We start from the raw sequence: 24,790 nt of genomic DNA, 5'->3' as shown, positions 1-24,790 counted from the left end.
TTATTTGTGGAACGTAAAGTAGATAGAAGATTTGGAGTCATCTTTTTTTATTGTCAGGAGCCTTGTAAATTACTAACATAATATATTATCCTTAATTATGAAAACCATGATTCCTTTATTAAATAAATAAATAAAAATCATTTTAGTTATCTAAGTGCTGAGTGGCTCCACTTTTAAAAGCTTTTGGGCTGTGATAATTTCACATCCTATTGCATATTTTCGGTACACACTCCTCCAACATGCCATAAAAAAAAAAAAAAAAAAAAAAAAAAAACCATTATATATATATTGATGAAAACAAAACCATTAAATAATCTCCATTAACTATCCCAATTCACCTAACTATTCTTCCTATTATTCATGAATAACAGAATCTTGTAGACAAACACAATCACTTTTTCATTAAAAAAAAAATACAAAACACAAACATTTTAGCTACTAAACATTTTGGCACTTAAAAAGTTTAAAGAGTTACTGGTCACACCGAAAGCAAGCAGCCTTTAAAGGCTCCTCTTGCTTGCGTTCACTCTTTTCCAAATTTGTCATTCACATTCCTGTGTTATATTGACAACATCTTAACAGTTTTCTTTCTCCTCCTGCCAGATCTTTACAACAGTCTGCTCATAAATCTTGATGGCTCTTGTGATCAACAAAGAAGCCTCATCTTCCTCTTTCACCCACCAATCCAAGAACTTTGATGTCTTCTTGAGTTTTAGAGATCAAGATACCCGTTGTGGTTTTATTAGCCATTTGTATGAGGCTTTGCATTTAAGGGGTATTCATACCTTCATCAATGATAAGCTACTAAGGGGAGAAAAAATTTCTACAGAGCTCTTGAAAACCATTGAGAACTCAACAGTATCAATAATTGTATTCTTTGAAAACTATGCATTATCCACTTGGTGTTTGGATGAGTTAGCCAAGATTATTGAGTGCAAGAAGAATGACCAATTGGTACGACCAATTTTTTATAAGGTGGACCCATCAGAACTACGTAACCAAAATGGGAAGTTTGGAAAAGCTCTAGATAAACATGAAAAAAAACATTAAGGACAACAAGAAAGTACAAAGATGGAGAAACGCTCTCCAAGAAGCAGCCAATATATCTGGTTGGCATTACCAGCAAAGGTATGTGTTCAGTGACAATTCTTGTACTTTTTATGAGTTTTAGTGGTTTATTTTGACCCCAAATTTTTGGCCAAATTATGAATCTACTTTTCTTTTCCTTCATATCTTCTACTATAGAAGTTAGCTCGCAATGGTAGAAACTAGAAAGATGGTTTTTTTTTTTTTTTTTTGGGAGAATTGGTAGAAAGAAGAATTTAAATGTACATTACCTTACCAATTAAATAAGAGTTTCACCCACGTATTATTCATTTAAATTTTTTCTTGAAAACTTCCTCAATAATTTATTTTTAGTGTTAAAAGTGAGATTTAGTAAGTTTCAGTTGTCACCTAACTAGATTTTCCATGCAACTTAATGTTAAAATTATAGTTATCAAAATTGTACCAAACTGACGATTGAACTCTCAAGCTGATCAATCGTATGAAAATCTGGATTGGTATGAAGGAAACTGTCATTTTTTTTTTTATTTTTAAAAAGGATTAAACCATGAAAATCCACCAGGATTTTTAGAAAAATACCAAATTGCATGATTTTATTCAATCTGTTTGTTTTTTAATATTTAAGTCATTTTGATCAATTCAAAATGTCCAATTATTTAGCCATTTTATATACGTGCATATGTTAAATTATATATTTAAATAAAATTTCTAAACAATAATATTCTATTAATATCATTCTATGTTATACCCACATATTTATGTACTAATTGAATACCATTGCATTTTTTTATAGTATCTTCACTTTTTTTGTTTGTTTTTTTTTAATTCATTCTTATTTAAAATAAATAAATTATTTGTTTAACCGTTGAGATAGTGACACAATTGTTGAACCAATGAACCACCATACTACTCCCTTGATTGTTTAATACTTAATATGTTTTGATAACTATGCCTAAAAGCTAAAAATACTTTCCCAACAAAAATGAAAGTGCTAACATAATGATGGTTCACCATAAGAAGAAAAAAAAAAAAACCATAATGATGGTTATTGATTTATAAATTAGTACATGCCACTTACTTTAATTGCTAATATTTCAAATTTAATGTACACACTGAACATCTTAAATATGGTTTGTCTTCATATTTCTATTTTCTAGTTTAACTCTTTTTTTTTTTTTCTTTTTAATGTTATGTGAATGACAGTTGCAGCGAGTCCAAATTTATCCAAGAAATTGTTGAAGAGATCTCAAATTCTAAATTGAATCGCAAGCCAGTATCTATTGCTCGATACCCTATTGGAATAAATAATTGTGTAAAGACCATTCTTTCAGATATTGAGTCAAATGATGCTCACATGATAGGAATCTATGGCCCTGGTGGAATAGGTAAAACAACAATCGCAAAAGCTATTTTTAATAGAATTTGTGATCATTTTGATGAATTTTGTTATCTAGAAAATTTTAGAGAAAAATTGGGGACAAATAATGGTGTAATCAAACTACAAGAGACACTTATTTTTGAAATCTTAAGAGATAGAAATTTAAAGGTGGGTAACAAATCTAGAGGAATCAATATGATAATGGAAAGACTTTCTTTTAAGAGGATTCTTTTAGTTCTCAATGATGTGGATAAATGGGTCCATATAGAAAATTTGCTTGGAGGATGTGATTGGTTTGCTTTTGGAAGCAAAATCATTATAACAACAAGAAACAAACACTTGGTAGCTACTCTTGGAAAACGTTTTTCAATGCACGAAGTTAAGGAATTAGATCAAGATGAAGCTCTTGAACTCTTTAGTATGCATGCCTTCCAAAGCAACAAACCTAAAAAAGATTACTTGGAACTTGCAAACCAAGTTATATAATATACCAAGGGACTTCCATTAGCTCTAGTATTAATAATGGGTGTTGATTTGTGTGGAAGAACTAAACCTAAATGGAAAAGTGCAATAGATAAGTATGAAAGAATTCCTAACAAAGAAATTCAAAATTTACTTGAAATAAGTTATGAAGGATTGGATGAAGCTGAAAAAGATATTTTCCTTGATATTGCATGTTTCTTTAAGGGATTTCATAAGAAGTATGTCATGGATGTACTAGATTCTTGTGATTTACATCCAATCTATGGAATTAAAAAACTTATTGATATGTGTCTAATAACTGTTGATCAATATGACAAATTGTCAATGCATGACTTGCTACAACAAATGGGTAAGGACATTGTTCGACGGGAATCACCACAACTACCTGGAGAACATAGTAGACTATGGCATTATGAGGATGTTCTTGATGTACTAACTGAAAATACGGTATGCATCATTTTAATTCATTTTTAAAAAGGCATATTTATTGATTTTTATTCCATTTAAATGTGGAAGAAAATTTAAGTTTATTAGTTTGGTTTTTGTTTAAGTTTACCGTCATTATACTCTTTATTGTATAGTGTGATTCACTTAATGCTTTGTCTAACTAGGGGTAAAAAAAAATTCGAGGCTTAATGATATGCTCAGCTGAACCATCAAAGATTCAATTAGAGCCTAAATGTCTTGAAAAAATGAAAAATCTCAAGTTCCTTATGGCTAGTAATGTAGACGTTTGTGGAGATCTTGAATATATTCCCAATGGATTAAGGGCGCTTGATTGGCATGGATTTCCTTTATCTTCCTTACCATCCAATTTTTGCCCTCAAAAGCTCATCGTACTAAGCATGCTAGAAAGTAGGGTTATATTGTACAAGCTTCTCGAGGTATAATTTTTTTTTTAATTTTTTTTTATAATTTATTATTACTTCTTTAGTGATTAAACTATATTTTAACATTTGTTGAAGTTAATTTTGATTTTTTTTTTCCTACAGAGGATACAGTGTAAAAGCTTGCTATATATGAATTTCCAATCCTGTCAATACATTAGGGAATTGCCTGACTTATCGATTGCCACCCCAAACATAAAGCAATTGAATCTTTGTGAGTGTATGAAATTAGTCAAGGTTCATGACTCTAATGGATGTCTTGATAAGCTTGAAAGCTGGGACCTTACGGGTTGCATTGAACTTCAAACTCTTCCAAGCTGCATCATGATGAAATCTCTTAAATTTTTAATTCTTTACGAGTGCAATAGGTTTGAGAGGTTCCTTGATATTCCACACAAAAAGGACAATTTAAAGTTCCTAAGTCTGGCATACACTGCCATTAGAGAGCTTCCTTCATCATTTAGGAATCTCACTGGGCTTGAGTGATTAGATATAGGTTCCTATTTCTATTTGTGTCATCTTCCAATATAAATTGTAATATCTTCGCAAACTCATTCTTCATGGCAATGTCCAATTTGCAAAGGACGTGGAGATTGGTAGACAAGCACTATGCAATTCTTATGGTGGCTTTTCAAAATATGGTTTTTTGATGTTGAAATTTGTAAAAAATTTGACTTCTTGTTTCCACCTCTCAAAGAAATGTTTATTATCAGGGAGTGAAAATTTGAACCTCCAAGATAGCATTATGAGATTCAATGGATTGAATTTTCTTCTAATTGAAGATTCCATGTTGCTTAAGAAAATTCCAAAGCTTCCAGAAAGTATAAGATCTGTGTATGTGTCAAACTGCATCTCTTTGAATTCAAAATCATTAAGAAAACTATTCCTTCAGGTACCTTTCTCTCTTATAAAGAAACAATTTTGGTTACCTTTCCAAATACTTTACTACTTTTGGTAAACTCCAATTACTCAAATTTACTAATTGCATGCAATTTGGAAGAAATTTAGAGCTTTCACCAAATATGAAATGTTCAGCTGTGAAAGGCAACGTATTTGTAGATTCCCCTTCACATCAGACTGATTACTCTTCCCAACTCTCCCTCTCCAAGTTCTTCCTAATTGAAGAAGAGTTACGTTCAAATCTAGATGTGTATCTGATTGATTTTGGAGAGAGATATAATATTATAGTACCAGAAAAGAAGATTTCAAAGTGGTCCAACCATCAAAGCATTGAAAGCTCCATATCATTTTGGGTTGGTCCAAAATTTCCAACATTTGCCTTTGTATTGCTTTTCATCTAGTTCCGTTGAAAGACAATTATGCAAATAATGATAAGTGCGGTTCTCTCCGTGATGATATAATCAGTTGGGTTTGTGTTGTCAACATTTCCATCAATGGTCATATGCAACCTTTCATGCGGCAACCGATCTTTTAGGGTTTGAAGTGTGATCATTTGTGGTTTTACGGTGTACCTCAAAGCCAATTGCAGCAGAAATTTGGAGACTTGTTGCAAGGTGATTAGAATCATGTTGAGGTTTCATGTAAAATCTCTCATTGGACAAGTGAATTCGGAAAATTTGCACCTGTCATTGCAAGGATGGGGGCACATGTGGAATGCATTTGTTCTCCTCAAAATTCCATTATCATCCATAACAACTCTCAAAATGTTGATGACAACTCTGACAACACTGAGCTCGCACCGCTACTATAACCTGTCTCAACGGACTCAGACGCGGGATAACCTGAACCTCCTCTAATCCTTGATGACACTAGTTTCTTTCCTTGACATCTTATTTAAGGCTTCCAGTGGATAAAGCTAATGGGTTTGACTTAATTTTGGGTTTTCTAAATTTGGGTATCGACTCAACCGATGGTGATGTGTTTGATTTGAGTTCTTCTTCAATGGCCCATCCCTCCATAAAAAATGACGCCAGCTTCAATCCATAGTCACCATCGAAGAAACTAAGAATCTCTTAATCAAATTTTGAAAAAATATGCCCAGGTACTATTATTCCCTTGAAACTGTTTTCCTTTGCATCATCTTCATTTGATTTCTTTTACGTTGTAAAATGCCGGAGTATGTCTCCCTCTTTTGCTTATTGATTTGCATCTTTGGCAGTATTTGTCACTTCCCATTCTCTTTCTCTAAATTCACAGGCTCATTCATACAGTTACTAATTCAATTTGAGAGGACATTAACACAAAGAAGAAGCAGAATTGATGGTCATTTGATTTGTTGTTGAATTCAATTTCTTGTAATGATCACCTACCTAGACCTTTGCATAGTAGAAGCCATTTCCCAATGCTGATATCCCTTGAGTTGTTTGTGTGAATTGGACCTGTAGTTATTTTATCTTGGTTGTACTTAACAGAAATATAGTTGGCTCTACTCGGATATTTAAATAAGCATGCAATGATGCTTCTATGTAGTGAGAAATCTTATGCACGGATCAGCTTTTTGGCTAGTTGGACATGTTTTTATTACATTTTTGCTGAAGATTTTTACCTTATGCTGCACCCTTTCTTTGTATTCAAACTTTGCAGTCTCCGAACTAACAAATTTTTTTAGTATACAATTTTGTTTCCTCTGTTTTGATGTAAATTCTTTTTTTCTTATGCTAACCTACCGCCCAATTTTTTCTATTATAGGCATTTATATGATCTTATCACTCTTGCCTTTAAATATAAAAGTCCTTTGCCTGAGAAGGCTGAGGACTTGAAATAAGTAATTTTTTTTTTAAAAAGGTATTAGGGACAATTTTATTGGCTTGATCCAGTCAAAGAAGATAACAAAAAAAAATTAGGGGCAAGCATTTGTGCAGTTGTTGATTATTCTTCTATTCATTCAATACTTATGTTTTTACTTCTTACTAATTTGATTGTTTTTTGAGAAATTCAAAAGTTTTCAGTTTAGCACATGTATAAAGAAGAATCTAAATTACATAAAAGAAGATATATGTTATGGTATATTTAAGGACTAATGTATTATTGTATATGATGAAATTTGTTTGAGGGGCATCAAATTATATCAGGTCATCTGTCTCATACACACTTGTTTGTTTATCAACCATCCTAATAAGGACAGATTCTTAATGGAAACATAGTATATTTGTAAGCTCAACTATATAACAATCAGCAAAGAAGCAAATGTACTGCTTTATTTTTATTACTTATTGTTTCTAGCATAAAGACAAGCAAAATTCCAACAGATCAAGAAGGGAAGAAAACCATAAATACATTGGCAATGCTTGGGGTAGGTTCTTGCAATACAGAAGTTGGGAAGTCATCTGAGACTCAGAAAATGTGCTTCCAGACAAGGGTGGCATTTAGTGAAAATAATGGAATGATCTGGAAAGAGAAAGCATCTGTCACATAATTTGCAAAATTTAGAAGCCCATGACTAAAACTTGATTAAAAATCCAATTCTTTCGACGTTTCAATTTCAATACCCTATGCCATTATTTACTTGTTAGACCATAATTCCTGTTTCCAGTTAGACCAGAAATGTTCTTTGATCTTCTCCTGCCTCACATACATGGATTTTAAGGTGAGTTTTCATCTACCTTGATTTTTAGATTTTTGCCTAGCACTTGTTTAAGACTTGATTCTGTGGTTGAGGGAGGTAGGGTGATAGTCATATTAATATATTGGAGTTTGACAAGGGGTTTGAAAGGAGTGGGTAATGCTGTATATGGGGAAGCAATTCATAACTAGGTAAGTTATTGTTATTCTATATGGATCCTGATTTTGTTATGTATAAATTGGAGTCTATCACCTTATGTAAATTCTAATAAAGTTTGGTTTGAAATTGTTAGCTATTTTTGTCAGACTGGCTTTTGAGATTCGTAGGCTCCTAGATTTGTTAGGCCCAAATTATTTTACAATCTAGGTTACATATCCTTTTTAATGGGGGAAAGGTTGGGGGGTGGGGGGGAGAGATTCTGGTTGAGAAGAGATATTTATGGTAGCTTGGATCTCAATTTGGATATAATTTTTGTTTGATGTATAGTATAAGGAGATATGATTTTATAGTTTGTAATCCTTGTATTTGTTTATAGAGATCCAATTTGTGTTTTAGTAGTTTATTATTTCACAAAAAGAATTTACGTTGAAGGAAAGGAATGAAAATTTTCATATAAATGTTAGTCTATTTTCCTTGATGGTAAGAATTGCTATTGAAAAATTGCATACAAGTACGAGATTGATTATTACGTTGAAGGAAAGGAATTATTCTTGAAATTTACATACAAGTGTGAGACTATTTTCCTTGATGGAAAGGAATTGCTATTGAAAATTTTCTTAAAAGTGTGAGATTCAAGCTTAGGAGTTGTGTGGTGGTTGATTTTCCCTCTATAATTTGCAATACCAATTAGTTTTTGGAAGGCATGTGGATTTTGGAATGCTTGGGATCTTTCAGTAGAAAAGTTATTAAGGTGAGTGAGGTAAGTGATGCAAAATGGTCTTATTTTGGGAATAACACGTGAGGAGGAGTCTGTTTTCTAGATATGCTTTCAAGTGTTGGTAATAAGAGTGCAATATCAGCCAGGAATTTGTATTATTGGGAATTAGAGCACAATGGTAGGTAGTAATATGGGATTATTGAGAAGAGCGAAAGACAATTGGTGTGACGACATGTGCACAAATTAACATGAGCAACATTCTTGTTAGCAGATGGTACTTATACAAATGCATAGATTTTTCTAAGGACTCCATGAAATGATTTTAAACTGTTTTTGAAGTTTTAGATTTATAAAATTAAATGGTGTAGTTGTAGAGGAGGGGGAAGGGGTTCAGGACAGGGAGGAGATTGCCGGGCAAAGGTCAAGTCATTACACTAATTTGAATATATTGTTGTGTGCTTATATCCTGTGATTCATGGGATGAAAATTTTTGTCTTTATATCATGTCTTGCATATGCATAAATGTTGCAGCTATAATTAGCGTCGAAATGTATGCTATTGGTATTTTGCTTATATTGTGCCTATTTTGGGTATTGATTAATTTGGTTACAAAGATAATTATTTATTTAGTTATTATTATCAGGATTATTGTTCTAGAGATCAAGCAGAAAACAAGATGAAGTCATAAGCAACCAAACCCCTCCATTATCATGACTCTGTTCCGGTGACTAGCTAGTATGTCGTTATACTTCATAAAAATTTAATTCTATCAAACATGTTTAATTATAGAGATAGACATACCATATAACAGTCATTTATTAATTCCTTATATGTTCTCTAATGAGATAGAGAGAATTACTGGCTGTGTATATTGTTTATGTATCCATATCATAGCAATTAGATAAATTACTATTTGTCAACGATGACAAGTATGGTATATGCTTCTCGCATAGTTGATGCATAAAGCTCTGAAATGTTTGATTCAATCCATAGCTATTCCCACTAATCTATTCTATTATTCCAGTAGGTGAAGAAAACGAGGGTTGCTTCTCTGATGATAGTGAATGTCTGAGAACAAATTGGACATCAACATTGGAATTGAAATGGCCAGACTGCTCAACCGGAGATAACTGCTGTGGTTTATGTCTAGGATTCTTATACCAAGGTGAGTTGCCAGTTACCTATTCTTATCTCTTTTAAATAATTTATTTATTTATTTTTTATTATTTTATGTTTCTTGTGTATATAATATACAGGTGCATCCTAATGCTTGGGCATATAGAAATATATCTCTTATGTGCTATCAAAAATTATGCTTTATACATGGTGCAGAGGTTTCTAACAAAAGTACAATGTTTCAGTATGTAATGCATGCAATGCAGATCTTGATGTCAAAGTGAATCTTCCCAAATCATTTAAGAATGTCATTGTCTACTAATATTTCCTTCTTTTCATTCTTCTATTCTTAACCTACAATATCAAGTCTCCTTTCTGTCATTTCTATCCATAGTCTAATTTAACAGGACCCATATAATTATCAATTCAAATAGTATACATTGTTATTGACCAAGGTAGATAATGTTGATCTATGTAACCCTTGTTAAAGAAGAGTGCTACCCCATCATTTATTTGTTTATTTGTTTTTTGATTCACACCTCAGCATTTATTTTGTAAAAGAAAGTATCAGTTGCCGAATTGAATTGATCATCTCTGAAATACTTTTTCTTATCTAAAAAGGAGTGCTACCCCAGCTTTTAATGGACAAATATCTCAATGATGTAATGCTAGGGAGATGCATAAAGGAGAAGAAGAATGATTACAGTTTCAACAATCAAGCAGGTATAAAATGTCGTTCAATGAAAGATTTGCATTGCAATATGACAAAAAAACTTCTCAAAAATCTTTCTAGAAGTTTAGTACTATGATATGAAAACTCCTTTAACAGAGAGGGTTTACATGGGATGAAACATGGCAAATGATTTCAGCTTACAATGATTGGGTGCTTATACAAAGGTGTGTTGTCAACTTATTGTAGTCTTAGATGTTAGTTTCAATTATATGTGGCCAACAGTTTCTTTATGTTGAAATCTGCAGAAACAATTTCAAACAGAACCAAATTGAAACCAAATTATAATGATTTTTGCTTGATTTATGGAAATCCAGCTTCTAATAAGGTTGTAACAAAGCAGGTCAAGACATTTGTTGTAATGGTGTAGGGTAGATTTTGACAAGCTTATAAGCAGTCTGCAACCTTGTTTATTTTTTTCCCTCTTCAAATCTTTGGACTGTAGTCAGTGTGCACTAAGTTTTAGGTGTTCATTGCGTCTAAATATATGTGTGCTACTTCATTTTGCATTGATTGCAATAGCATTTTCTCAAGCATGTGGAGATTTGTAAGTATATGAGTTATATATTGTAAAGTATCATCTGTACAAGTGTGTAGAGATTTTTAAGATGTATAACAATGGTTAAGCTTGTTTTATACTAAGGACAATGACTCAATAACCTCTTAACTTGGAAATTTCATTGAGAGGGCACAAATCTTCTGAAAAATTTGACCTAGTAAGCATCTAAATATTTGTCACCACCTTACATGTAAGACAAAAAATATGCTCAATGGTCTGTTCGATCATCTGCCTATTGACTGTAACTACTCTTTTTACAGCTTCAAAATGATGCAGTCCCATTCAGGTTAATTGGACATGAAGTTCCAATCAGCTAATGATATTTGAGAGACAATGCTGAGTTTCAAGTACTCCATTAGAGACCAGTTCTCTAAAATGGTTAGTGTCATCCTTGATTTTTGTTTCTTCAATATAAAATATTTTTCAAAGTGCAAATGCGGTTGTCTAAATATGTTCTATCATCTTCCTTTCAGGATGAGACCTCAAAAAACATGCATTTATCCCAAGAAACCAATGTGGTGTAGTTTATGATATGCATAGGAATACTGTGGTATGATTTGGCCTCAATCTGTTTTTATTTTATTAGATTTCACTATATATGCTGTGTGTTGAATGAAAGTGGCCAATTTACCTGGGATATAAAGTAATCAACCATGCACATGTGTGTGTGTGTTCCTGGGGGTTTCAATCACCCAACTATGATCCAAGAATTTACTTCACAATAAGGGATATCAATTCACCAAATGCACCCCCTTCTAACATGCTCTCTGATCTGTGGGATATCAATTCACCAAATGCCCCCCTTCTAACATGCTCTCTGATCTGTGGTCTCCATGCACATCATTGGGGGGAGAGGGGTGGGGTAAGAGAGTGGGAAAGTGATCAAGGATTGGTGTTGTGAGGTATTCTGAGCAGATTGAATGGGCAGTTACAATCTGGTGACTGACTGGTTCAACATAGTCCATATTTGATATAATAGATAATGAATTCTGAAATGTGTATGCCTATACCGTAGTAAACCTTTACAGAAAGCCCATGACAAAAACTTGTTCCCACATGGAAAATAGTAGATAAATGTGTGCATTATATTGGAAACTAAGAACTCATAGAAGCTATAAAGAAGAAGAGAAAAGAAATTAACCAATGATGACATGCAGGTACTATTTGTTTAGGCATTTTTCTTGTACTTCTTGAGTATAAGAAAAGTGATAGGAAAAGTAAAATGTTTGTTCCTGAAGCAATAGTTAAAATGCTTAGAATAGTGCATTTTCTTCTGTAAGCATTACTGCTTACGGATCAGTTCTGAATAGAAACATAATCCTCTCACTGCCGTAGGCAATATTATTACATGTTATATATTCCCAACCATATGAGAGAAACAAGAGTTATATCACTTAACCAAAGTACATGTCAGATTTATTAACTACTAAATAATTCATGGAATTGTTCTAGCTGGATCTTCTTTCTTGTCTTAAAAATAGTTTTTTTAAAATTTAAACATATTGATTGCAGCAGAAATTCATGGGACCGATAGTGCTTTGTATATAACAGTTATGCTGATACCTGTTGTTCTGCAGGTTAAGGAAATGGATCTTGAATCCTTGTTCATATATGTCTGTGACCTCAAATCTGGAAGTAATGACCAGGACCTCATTTATGGTTATACAAGTTGAAAGATGAAAATTGAATATTGTACTGTACTTGGGCATAAAAAGCTGTAATTGTATATAATACAATCTGGCTTCTTTTTAATTTTTTTAATATCAAAATTTCTCTGCAGTTTTTTTGTCAATATTCTGAGGAAGTTAATGTTCTCTTTCACGTTAAGTATAATTTATATGTCAAACCAGTTGTTACATTAGTCCCCAGTGGCTGATGTTGCAGTGTGACTCTTCTAAAGTTTTGATGTCACAAATAATTTGCTATCTAAAAGTTAGGCAGATATTGACGTGTTCAAAAATTCAAAGGCACTGCTTTAATGAGAAAATAATATACCAACTAGGAATTGTTTGCAACTATCCGCATTTGTTAGAAACTCCCTTGGGAAAATAATACCCTGTCCAAAATACAGAACCTTTGTTAGGATCCCCCATTTTTATGAGTGTTTTGAGTGTACAAACTACAAGGTTCTGATACTAGTTTCCCTAACAGTCACTGTCAAATGTTGTGAAAGTCTAGTAGAATAACCTTCTTTCTAATGGTACAAGTAGGGATTGAAATGATGCTATATTTTGTCACATTCTGTGAGGAAATTTATCGATTGGTTTATCACTTGCTTTCATGGTCATTTGTATGACCAAAAAATCTAACTAATAATTTCTGGATCAATTTATTGATTCAAGATGAAAATACTTGGTGTATGATTTTTGCAAATGATATAGTTTAATTGGATGAAACTAAACGTTGGGGTCAATGCTAAATTGTAATCTGGATGGAAGCTATATTATCCAAAGGTTTTAGGTTTAATATATTATATATGGAGTAAGTTTTGAAAAAGAAGATATTAAATGGAGTTGTATAACTTGATAGTTAAGGATACTGAGATCGAAAATTGATATAAGACTAGTTGATATAGGGCACTGAATGTTGGGTTGTTAAATTGTTAAAAATCAACATGTTAATGAAATGTGTAGGCAGTGTAGCTAAAATAAGAATGATAATAAGTAGAAATATAAGTAAAGATCATTTACAAAATGAACAGCTTATCAAAAAAAAAAAAAAAATACAAAATGAACAATAAAATGTTTAAATATAAGTGTGGCTCCTATTAAGAAAAAGGAGATAAAAGAATCATTTGAGATGGTTTGGTCATGTGCAAAGTAGAAGGATCAATGCAACAAAGAAGTTGCATTAATAGCTAACTGTAGATTCTACCATTTTAGTTTTTTTTTTTTTTTTTAAACAAACAAAGGTATCCAAATCTTTTCGAGTATCTAACTATTCCTTCGGGCATATACCGTCTCCCCGTCCCACACACACCAGGTTATTACAAGGAAAAATTCCTTAAGGGTGGCCCCAAGATACTAGCAAGAGTTTACCATTTTAGTTAGTTGAATTAGTACAATCTCATACTCTCGAATAAAAGATCAATAACTTAGCTTGATACTAAATAACTATTATTATGAACCTAACACCATCGATTTAAAACTTAATATATATAATTGCCTAGTTAATTAGTGCTCTTAGGGCATTTTTTAATGAACCGTTTTAGGAAAATTTTGATATTACTTTTATGGGAAACATAAAAAATTGTAAAAAAAAAAAAAAAAAAAAAAAAAAAAACAATTGTTTTCTTTTACATAAAAAGTTTCTAAATTATTTCCTAAACGAATGAACTAAAGGCATACGCTAAACCAAGCATACAAAGAGCATACTTCTAGACTTGAATATTGATAGCAGATGATCTTTTGCAAAACAGTGAGCCGTTGACTACTTTACTCACCATCCCTGCCCATAAGATAAGTTCCAATTGCACTGAAAAAGAAGTTTATAATTACAGTATTAGACGATTACGTATATGAGCAAAATTGAGATTTATTATAATTTCTTAATGGTCATTATGATTTGATTATGATTCATTAATCTTAAAACATAATCCGAACCATTGCAAACGTCAATTAATTAGTATAAAATAGTGAAGACCTTTAATTTAACATCAAGTCACAATGATTAAGCTGTTTTATATATAATAAAGTTTAAGCTGGTTGATTGGTATTTTGCCATATGTAGGATGTAGCAACCTCGAACTAATCACTAGTCAAGTTCAAAGTCCTACACCAATCAATCAATATATATATATATATATATATATATATATATATAAAAAAGTAGAGAACTCATGCGAGAGTGCTTGAGACCCTGTCAAGTGACGCGCTCTAATTTTACATTTAGCATTTTTTTTTTACTTCTTTCATTAAATTTTTTTTTATTGTTACCCAAAAGTTCACATTAATTTATTTTACTATTATCTCATTAATTGACTAAACTTATACCACACATTTCTCTATTCATCATATCTTTTAGCATACCCATTGTTTTAGTATTTTTAAAAAAGCAAATAAATAAAATAAATAATAGTAATAACTAACCAGATAAGACCCTCGAGAGAGATAGAGAGACACAAAAATATTGTGGATTATTAAATAAAACACATTATTTTACTATATATTGCCAATATAAAAAATATTATCAATATAAAAGACCTAAGACTAATAAAACATTTGAAAGATAGAGAAAGAGGAATTCGAGGGGTTACCACCTCTATTATACTAGCCTCCCACCACCATCAAGATGCCAAAACCCCTACGGGTAATATTTTTTCTTTTTAAATTAGGAGCTCAAATATGATTTAAGTTTAGATAATTTGGTTGGATAGTTTTTGTTTTGAGTATTTAAGTGGAGAGAATATTTGGTACGCAATGTAAAACCGCATTCTACCATGAATTAATTTTAAATTATCTATAAAACATATGTATATATAGTTGCCCACACCATATCTTAATGTTGCACTATCGATGAGTGGAAGACGGTCAAAGAGTTAGCATTTATTTTCTATTTCACGATTAAAAAAAAAAAAAAAAATCTTACCTTAAGAAGGATACAAATATGCAGTAAAGCTACTAAACTAATTTCTAATATTTTAAAATATATATGTTTCATTACTCTAATTTAGTTAATTATTTATTTATAATATATGTACAACATTATCGAAAACTGTCTTACATAAAATATCACAAAATTATCTATGCATCTCATGGGCAACTTATTGGTTAGTTGTAAATTACTAAAGTGGTGGTGCGGTTCACAACAACTTTGCATTTGTTGGGCCTGGACCCTTAATTAATTTGTATACTGTTTTGGGTATAGCTCACAATGGGAGGTCCTAAGAGAAGTTTACCTGTGGGTGGTGGATGAAAGTAGTTATGATGTGGATTTCTGCTAAAAATCACTGCTTAAGGAGGATCTCAAACAGCTAAGGTGCTCCTTAGATGTTCCAAGTTGTATCACCTTCCCTAAATACCAACTAGTGTTTTCCTCTTTTTCTCTCGTGTTTCTCTTTCCCCAAAGATGTTCCAACCCCATGGTCTGGCCTCTCCTTCCATTTTTATACCCTTTCATTAGTGGACCCAAAATGATGAGAGGATATCTTGTTGGCATGTGGGTCCCTCCACCCACGATGACTAGGACCCTCGGTGGCCTCTTGAGTTTAGAATAATGTTCCAACGTGTCTAATTTTATGTCAAGGGTAGGGCCTATTGTTCTGTCGCTAGCATAATTTTCTCATTACTTGAACCTAGCGTCGTATCTTACGCTTGGTTGATGGACTCCCCCAAGGCACTGCTTTTCTTTCTCGGGGGACATAGGAGGTTTGCTGGGATGCTGTAGAGAATACAATGACTTGAGTAATTCAACTCAAGCCCCTCGATTGTGGGACGAACCTATGGCTGGTGGTCCTTGGCCCAAGTTTGGTATGGGCCGAACTTTGTTCTACCACAACTAAATTGTGTGAAGTGTGAACGCAGTGGTTTTTGACCCTAAACCATTTATTTTAAGTGCTAATTCGCAAGCATCAACCTTAAAATATAATCTAAACCATTGCGAACATCAATTGGTTGGTATAAAATAGTGAAGACTTTTAACTTAACATCAAGTCTCGATGTTTATTCTTCTCCAATTTCTCAATGTTCAAGCTGGTTGATTGGTTAATTATTTTTTTAGAGAATAGACTTTTTGTCGTATATAGCAACCTCAAACCAATCACTAGTCAAAATCAAGTCCTACACCAATTAGTTGTAAATTACAAAAATATGTGAAGTGTGAACACACAAGTTTTTCACCTTTGAACCATTTATTTTAAGTGCTAATTCATAAACATCAACCTTAAAATATAATCCAAACAATTGCCAACATCAATTGGTTAGTATAAAATAATGAAGACATTTTGTCGTATGTACGATGTAGCAACCTCGAACCAACCACTACTCAAATTCAAAGTCCTACACCAATTAGTTGTAAATTACTAAATTATGTGAAGTGTGAGCACAAAATTTTTTTACCCTTAAACCATTTAGGTTAATGTATATAATTTGGCAAATGTGGTCCTTTTTTTTTTTTTTGCTGAATGCAAATGTGGTCTTCTAGATATATCAGCTACCAATTAGAATATAACCTTGCTCTAAGGGCCCGTTTGGATTGAGGGGAGGAGGGAGAGTATAAAAAAGTAAAGTAAAGTAAAGTTGCTAAAAATTGGCTAATTTTGGATTAAATTTACTCGACTCTACTCTCCCCTCCTTCCCTAAATCCAAACGGATCATAAGTTTTTCTTAGAAATCGATTATAGAGTTTTGAGGTTTAGTTGAATACATTATCTAACTGGAAATTGGAATCGCCAACGAGAAAGTGAATGTGTTCACATGGACAATAATGTGAAGAACTTTTCAAAATGTGACAAGGGGTGATTTCTACTCTCTATGTAGAATATTATTGTTGAGTTTGTCAGTAAAATTGAGCACTTGATCATAAATAAATAAAAATAGATGTTTTTATACTCTTTTTTATGAATATTTCATACAGTTTTGGTAAATGATATTGGGTTACATGTGCGAGTGACATCTCACATTGAATAATGATAAGAATAAATAATGATTAATATAATATAATTGATCATATATTCATTAGGTTTTAGGCATTTTGGATTAAAATGTCTCTATATATTATATTAACTAGTTGCAGACCCACGCGATATTTGGGAAAATATGATCTGATTATTTTTTATTGGATAATTATTGAATTAATATATTAGATTGTATATTATTAAAAATTCAATATGTGTTATTTGAAATTATGTTTTAAATTAGAAATTTTTTGTAGTGTAACAAAATATATTTTGTAGTCAGGTATTATATATAGTGAGATATGTATGAAAACACAATGCAATAATTTTATTTTTTTTTAAAAATTGATAGTGTGAGAACTATTAGACCAAGTTGTAACTATGTATACTTTACTTATTACAATACAGATATATGCGATTTAACTCTTATAGATATATTTTTCTCAAAAACATAGATTCACGTCTCTTTCTTCCTCACAATTGAAACTAAGTGAAAAAGTAAATAAAAATAACTATGCAATAGATCATTATCAATAAATCATATATTATAAAAAGGAAATATAAAACAAAATAAAATGCAAAAAGAAAAAGTTCCTTAAGTATCTATACATAAAAACATTAATAGCATAATGATGCTATAAAGTAAATTATATTTCATCTTATTCTCTTTTTGGCATTTTTAGTAAAGATGATCAACTAAGCAAAGTGAAAACTTACCAAGAAAGTTTAGATTAACTAAAAATTTGATGGTGGAGATGCTAATTATTTGTAATAAAATGACCAAAATAAAAATAACAAATTGATTTGAGAAAAACATATAAGATTTTTTAAAATTTTTTTACCAAACACATGAGATGCAACAATACAAAATTACTACCTTGAATATTTTTTTTACTTTTTTGATACTAAAAAAACTTTATTCACTTTTTGTCAAAGTATAGACTATAGAGCAATTACAAAATAACAAAAAAGTCAAAGAACTTATAGCAAAAGACTTTTTATACAAAATTCCAGTAGAAGGGAGACTAATAGGCCCCTCCACTTTCTTCAAGACATAGGGGATTATAAAAGACCATATATCATTTGCCTACCCTTTTCTCTTTCTCAAATTCACATTACCAAAGAAGTATATGAAGCTAAAAACATTATGAATACATCTCTGTTCAATGGAAGTCCATTGGTAGGCACATTCAAATTCGTACCCATGTATATTTTGTTTTGATATAAACTCAAATTTCTATTAAAAAATAAATAAATATTAACTCAAACCAAAATTCAACTGAAGCTATAAGAGTGATTTGTGATAGGAAATTTTAAAAATACAACACAAAAAAATTAAATAAAAAAAACCATCAACCTAAATTAGAGTTATAAGAAAGAACAAAAATCAAGCAATAGAGTGAGAGTAGTCACAGTTTTTGTGTGGAAAAAAATATAGATTGAATCAAATAAATGATATCAAATTAATTTATACAAAATAAGATGGAGAAAAGAAGAGTTAAAATATAAAAAGGAGGAAATGATGAAAAAAGTTTAACGGTAAAGTAAAGAGTAGTAACGAGATAAAGAGGCAAAGAGAGAGAGGAAAGGTTGGAAGAAGAGAAGAAGAGTTTTTTTTTTTTTTTTAGAATAGGAAAATGAAAAGTTTAAATATTCAATTACTTGAAATTAGAAAGATGAAAATGAAAAGTTGAAATTAATTTGGGTAGCTGAATAGTCAAATATTTGCATTTAAAAAAAATGAATAGTAACATATGGAATAGTAATGAAGTGCATTAACAGGTTTGTCCATTAACTATATTTAATTATTTTATATAAAATAAAATAAAAAATCATAAAGGAAATTAAAAAAAAAAAAACTATGATATGACTGATGAAGTGGCTCAACAAGAATACAACAACATTAAATTCTATGTTTTAATTTTTAGATATATATAGATTATTTAAGGAATCTCCCCAAATACAACAAGCAAGCTCTTGGAAAAGGGCCAACAAAGGAATATTTGCCAATTGTGCTAGACAAGCCCTTGGATCTAGGTAAAAGACGTATTTGCCAATAGTCCTAGACAATGAAGCCCTTGCAAAATTTTCCAACAAAGATAAAAGACGTGTGAGTAAGCAATATTTTTCCAACAAATGAATATTTGCCCATGGTACTAAACAACGAAGATAAAAAACGCGCGAGTTGACAATATTTTAATAACCGTCAAGTATTTAATAATTTCTCTCTCATGGGGTATGTACTATTAAATATTTTTCCAACAAATGAATATTTGCAATTGGTACTAGATAACGGCAATGTTTGGATCCACGTTTCTTCCACGTTTGCGTCTGCGTTTGTTCCTTTTTTTTTTTTTTTTTTTTTTTTTTTGGTTTTCACGCGTTTTGAGTGTTGCGTTGCGGTTACTGTTCAATAAACAGTAACCGCAAATGTTGACTTCTGCAGTAAACAGTGCAAATATGCACTGTTCATGGACCCACAAATTTCATTTTTTTATCAATTTTTCATTAAAAATGGGTCCCACAGCACTATTCACACATTTAAAAATTATTTTGCTACAGTGTTTTCAGTTTTCAGTTTTCAGTTTCAGCAAAATAAGTTCTATCCAAACACACCCAACGAAACCCTTAAAAAAGGGCCAGAAAATTTGACAATAACGCTAGACAACAAAGGAATATTTGTCAATACTGTTAGACAACAATAAAAGACAAAGACCTACAATAAAAGACGTGTGAATTGATAATATTTAATAATCGTGAAGTATTTAATAATTTCTCTCTCATATGATATATGCTTATTAATAATCATGGAGTATTTAATAATTTATCTCTCATGGAGTAATCTAATAAGTATGTACTAATTTAATATGTGCCTGTCAAATGTCATTAACCTGCCTCATCGCTAGGTGAGATTCCTTCATCAGACACCGTAGAAATTTAACCCAATCGTTTTTGGGTCAAACACGGTTACACGGCAGTCAATATAGAAATTTTAGAAGATGCACCTTCATCAGACACTACGTTTTGTCTTTTGTTTGTGCTAATCTAGAGAGACCATTCCAACTCCACATGCTAGTGATGCCAACAAATTAAAAAACAAAGTGTATCGACATCTACATTACCTACTCTCCCGCTAAGAGTGGATCTAGTGACAAAAAATTACACAATTTTTTTCCAACATTACCTACTCTCCCATTGTGAGTGGTTCTACTTTTCCCTCCTCCTACTATAGTCCATTTTTATTGTGCCTAGCCTGCTGCCTTCCTGACATCAAACTATTTGTCTTTTCCCCATATTTATAAATAAATAAATATATATATAGAAATACTAATAAATGTATTTAGAATAATAGTTAACAATCCATTTAAAGAAAATTTTTATAAGAAAATAAAAAAAATTAATGTTTTGACACTTTTTTTATTTTTCATAAAAGTGATATTAAATTTTTTCTAAAATAGATTATTAACTATTGCCCTAAGGGGAAAATTATTGAATATTCTGAGAATATCTTAAATGCATACTTCTTCCTCTCACATAACTGTAGGTCCTACTAATTAATTTATAGTGAAACCCACAATTCATGTGAGAGAGAAGAATACGCATTTATGGTATTCTGGGAGCACTCAATAATTAGCCGCTTTAAGGACATAGCTGCCTTAAGAACACTCGTTAGCATGACCTATAAATAAATGGTCCGGTTAATTAATCATTCATTTTGGAAAAAAAAAAAAATTTATGGGGAATTGAAAAAGTTGTCAAAACAATTAATCACTTTTTCATTTTTCTATAAAAAGTTTACTAGAATAATTACTAATATATGCTCTAAGGGTACACGTTAGTAAAATCCAAAATAATAATAATAATAATAACGATTTGTCTTCTACTCAATGTAATATATTTTCCTGTTCATCATAAAAATGTAATATATTTTCCTCTCTTTTACTTTTCTTTTTATTATTTTTTTTCTTAATGTCTTTTATCTAATGTTAACAAATACTATATATTAATAAAAATAATCTATGAATACAACTTTTTTGCTATAATTTTTGTTATAACTCTAACATGTGGGTTAGTGAAAGGTGGAAAAAAAAAAGTGATACGTCTATATGAAATTGATGATTCACGAATCACAATCACGCATCTCATCAAGTTATGACAAAGTATATGGTCATAGAAGAACTAGTATTACATTTACATCCCTCCTTATTGTATTTATCTCCAAAAAAATATACAAATGTTTCCATTTTTTTATCCAAACTTTTAAAATATAAACAGACTATACTCATAATATATACCTACCATTCTTTCCCTATTTTTGTATTTTTTGCTAAATTTTTAAAATGTACTTTTCTTGAAAGATGTTGAATGATACACGTCTGTATGCTTATTGTAATATCCGCATACCGTATTTTACTAACTATTATAAGCATAACACATGACTAAACTAAACTGTCTAACCCCCCCAATCTATTAAGTTAAAATTGCCAAAATTTTTAATCGATCTGTCATTTTTATAGTTTGGTGTGTTGACAAAGATTTGAAATATTTTCAACCATCAATGATAGATTAGTTTAAAAAATTTCCCTCAAGTTGCGGAATCCAACCAAACATCCTAGCTAATTACAAGTTGCAAATGCATTGGCTTAAATAAAAAAGAAAAGGGGTCCGGTTAATGTAAACTCTAAGGGCACACATTAACCATCCACTTTAAGAAACTTTTATAGGAAATCAAAAAAGTTTTCAAAAAAGCTAAACCCTTTTTCATTTTTCTATAATAAAAAAATTTCTATTAAATGGTTTACTAATGATACTCTAAAGGCATATTTTAGTAAAACCCTAAAGAAAATTACACAAAAAAGTACAAATGTGTGTGGCACTAAAAGTAAAATTCCATATCAAAGACGAGACCCTTTCACTTGTGAAGGTAGTGACAGACATAAAATATATATATATATATATATATATATATATATATATATAAAATTAACAACTAAAACTCAAAGAAAATTCAATTAGATTTAAAATGAATTTTTATTTTTATGCCACGCGTCCCATCTAATTTTTAAACTTTTGTGGCAAGTAAATTATTGAGTGCAAAAACCGAAGAGTCTAAAAATCCAATTAAATTCTAAATTATATATATATATATATACATATATATATATATATATATATATGTATATATATACATATATATATGGGTTGGGTTCAAGTTACACTTGGTGTAACTCTAAGCAATGTTACACCACCCAATATTTTTTAATTGGATGCGAATATTGACAAATCCATCGTTAGATTACATTATCTTCATATATTCTTCAGGCTTACAAAATTTCAAGGAGATCAAAAATTAATAACCATGTCATCAATTAATTGTTAAAATTCAAATTTCTGTAGTTTAAAATAATGCATAAAAGATGAGTATATGGATCAAATGGTAAATAGTATTCGATTGATATGAAAATTGGCATACATATTAAGAACATATAGAACATGTAATTCAACAGTTGGATTTTCAAAATATTAATACAATAATAAGTTATTAAATGGTGTAACATTGCTTGGAGTTATACCAGGTGTAACTTGAACCCAACTCTATATATATATATATATATATATATATGAAAAATCATTACATATTTTATAAATGTATGATTTTAAAAAGGTGTAAGCTAATACCATGTATAATTTGAATATTTTCTTTTAAAAAAATGTATAATTTGAAACGTGTAATTGTGATTGTTTTTAATTATACTTATATATATGCACAGAGCTACACCCTAGTATATATCATATAATATGAGCAACAACAAATTTATAAAATAAAAAAAAAAAAGTTTTAGAAATTCAACAATTTCTGCAGTCAATAGTCGTCCTCTTCATCTTTGCACTCTCAAACCTTTTTAATATTTCTATGTCAAAAAAGAAGAAGATATTTCTAGTAGTTTTGTTTCGTGACACAAAGCATCTCTATATTTGTTTACACGCTCACATTTTGCTGTCTCTAGCTCTTGGGTCAAGGGCTGAAATTTAAATATCTAAGAAGGAGTTTTACATACATATATACTTAAATTAAATTATAGTAAAATTTTTATCTTGTAAATATAAAAAAATATAAAAAACTCCTTGGTCAACTCAAGCAATTGCAACTTCTTTATTGAAACTTCAAAGTACAGCTTTCGGTCTCCCTTTTTTTTTGGTGAACTTTTGGTCTCCCATTTGCTAATGATAATAATTTCACATAATATTTTTCATACGGTTTTGACTAAAATCATTTTATTTTTGACAAAAACCAGAATTGTGGTGCAAATATTATGTTAAATAAACATTACATGAATATCCCAAAAACAAGGCTCATAGATTCCGTAAAATAAAAAGCTGTTTATAACAAAATAAACTCGGAGGATATTGACATATTGTCACTTTTTATTGGCACCATTAATATTAAGCTCAATTTTCATATTTATTTATTTTAACTGGTTAACATTACACAGACGGCAATATTATATTAAATACTAAAAAATATGTCCAATCGATCGACACTCAAGTAGGACAGTCGACTACAAAACCAGCCCCAATCCGAACTATGATTAGGTTTCAATCCCAACTATTCACTCCACTTCTTTGCACCTATCAGTTCTTTTGACCAATAATCACATTGTTAGATCTCTCCAATGGTTTAAAGTCAATGCTCTAATTCACCCTTTGGCCGAACCAATTGGTTCTTTTTTTTTTTTTTCGTGTGTTAAAACTAATCTTATATTAACATTTATTATGCCTCACCCACCTCTAGTCGCATTTGGTTCAGCCACCAAAAGCAGTGCAACCCTTTGGTTGAGCCATTTTTTAGTTTATTTTTTGGTAAGTGAGTCCCTTTTTTCATTGTCTTTTTTCGGTTGGTGAAATTCAATAAAAAATGCAACATGATAGACCTAAAGACTTGAACTATTAAACTATTAAGGTTCCACAACATTGTTCCAAGTTCTTTTTTAATCAGGTGTGCAAATTATCTTTTAGTTATAAGCAAAACATATGAATGTTTCTAAAATGTAAAAAAAAAGCAAAACATCTTAATGATAGATATTAAAAACAAAAAAAACAAAAAAAAAAAAACAAAAAAAGAAGAAGAAAAGACAAAAAATGATTGTGTTTTTCGTTGTCTTTTTTCGGTTGGTGAAATTCAATAAAAAAATGTAACATAATGGACCTAAAGACTTGAACTATTAAACTATGCAATGTTTGAAAGTTTTGAGAGAGAGAGAGAGAGAAGAGTAGAGGGGAGTAGAGGGAAGAAGAACAATGGAGAGGAGAGTAGAGTGGAATGGTTATCCTTTACCTTATTTGGATATTTTAAAAATTAAGGGGGAGGAGAATAATTAATCTTTTCATTTGTAATTTTGTTAATATGGTAAGAGTAAATTTGATAATTCATTTGGTCACACATTTTTATGGTCCACTCTCCTTCCAAATCTTTCCAATTTAGGGAAATTAAAAATGAGGAGTTAAAAATAGTTCAAACCCCTCCCCCTCCTTCCTTAAAAAACATCCAAACAAGGTAA

The 24,790-nt window shown here is 30.8% G+C and overlaps 1 protein-coding gene across 29 annotated transcripts in view; it reads left to right on the top strand.

The window, feature by feature from the left end:
* LOC126701951 (disease resistance protein RUN1-like) overlaps positions 1-24,790 on the top strand; it is a 143,769-nt gene that overhangs the window by 33,877 nt on the left and 85,102 nt on the right. For 7 of the 29 annotated variants that reach the window (XR_007647566.1, XR_007647585.1, XR_007647573.1 and 4 more), the window contains 4 exons: positions 5,348-5,815; positions 8,857-8,948; positions 9,238-9,378; positions 9,951-10,052. The gene's annotated coding sequence lies outside the window, so the exon portion shown is untranslated. Of the gene's footprint in view, positions 1-5,347; positions 5,816-8,856; positions 8,949-9,237; positions 9,379-9,950; positions 10,053-10,158; positions 10,227-10,878; positions 10,997-11,091; positions 11,169-12,195; positions 12,393-24,790 lie in introns of those variants that run through there. The other 22 variants (XR_007647574.1, XR_007647572.1, XR_007647568.1 and 19 more) reach the window with 13 other exon arrangements.

The sequence above is a fragment of the Quercus robur genome, chromosome 10 (genome assembly GCF_932294415.1).
Source record: "Quercus robur chromosome 10, dhQueRobu3.1, whole genome shotgun sequence".
Taxonomy (NCBI): Eukaryota; Viridiplantae; Streptophyta; class Magnoliopsida; order Fagales; family Fagaceae; genus Quercus; species Quercus robur.
Note: the sequence above shows the minus strand (reverse complement) of the source record. Positions and strands in the feature narration are given on the sequence as shown.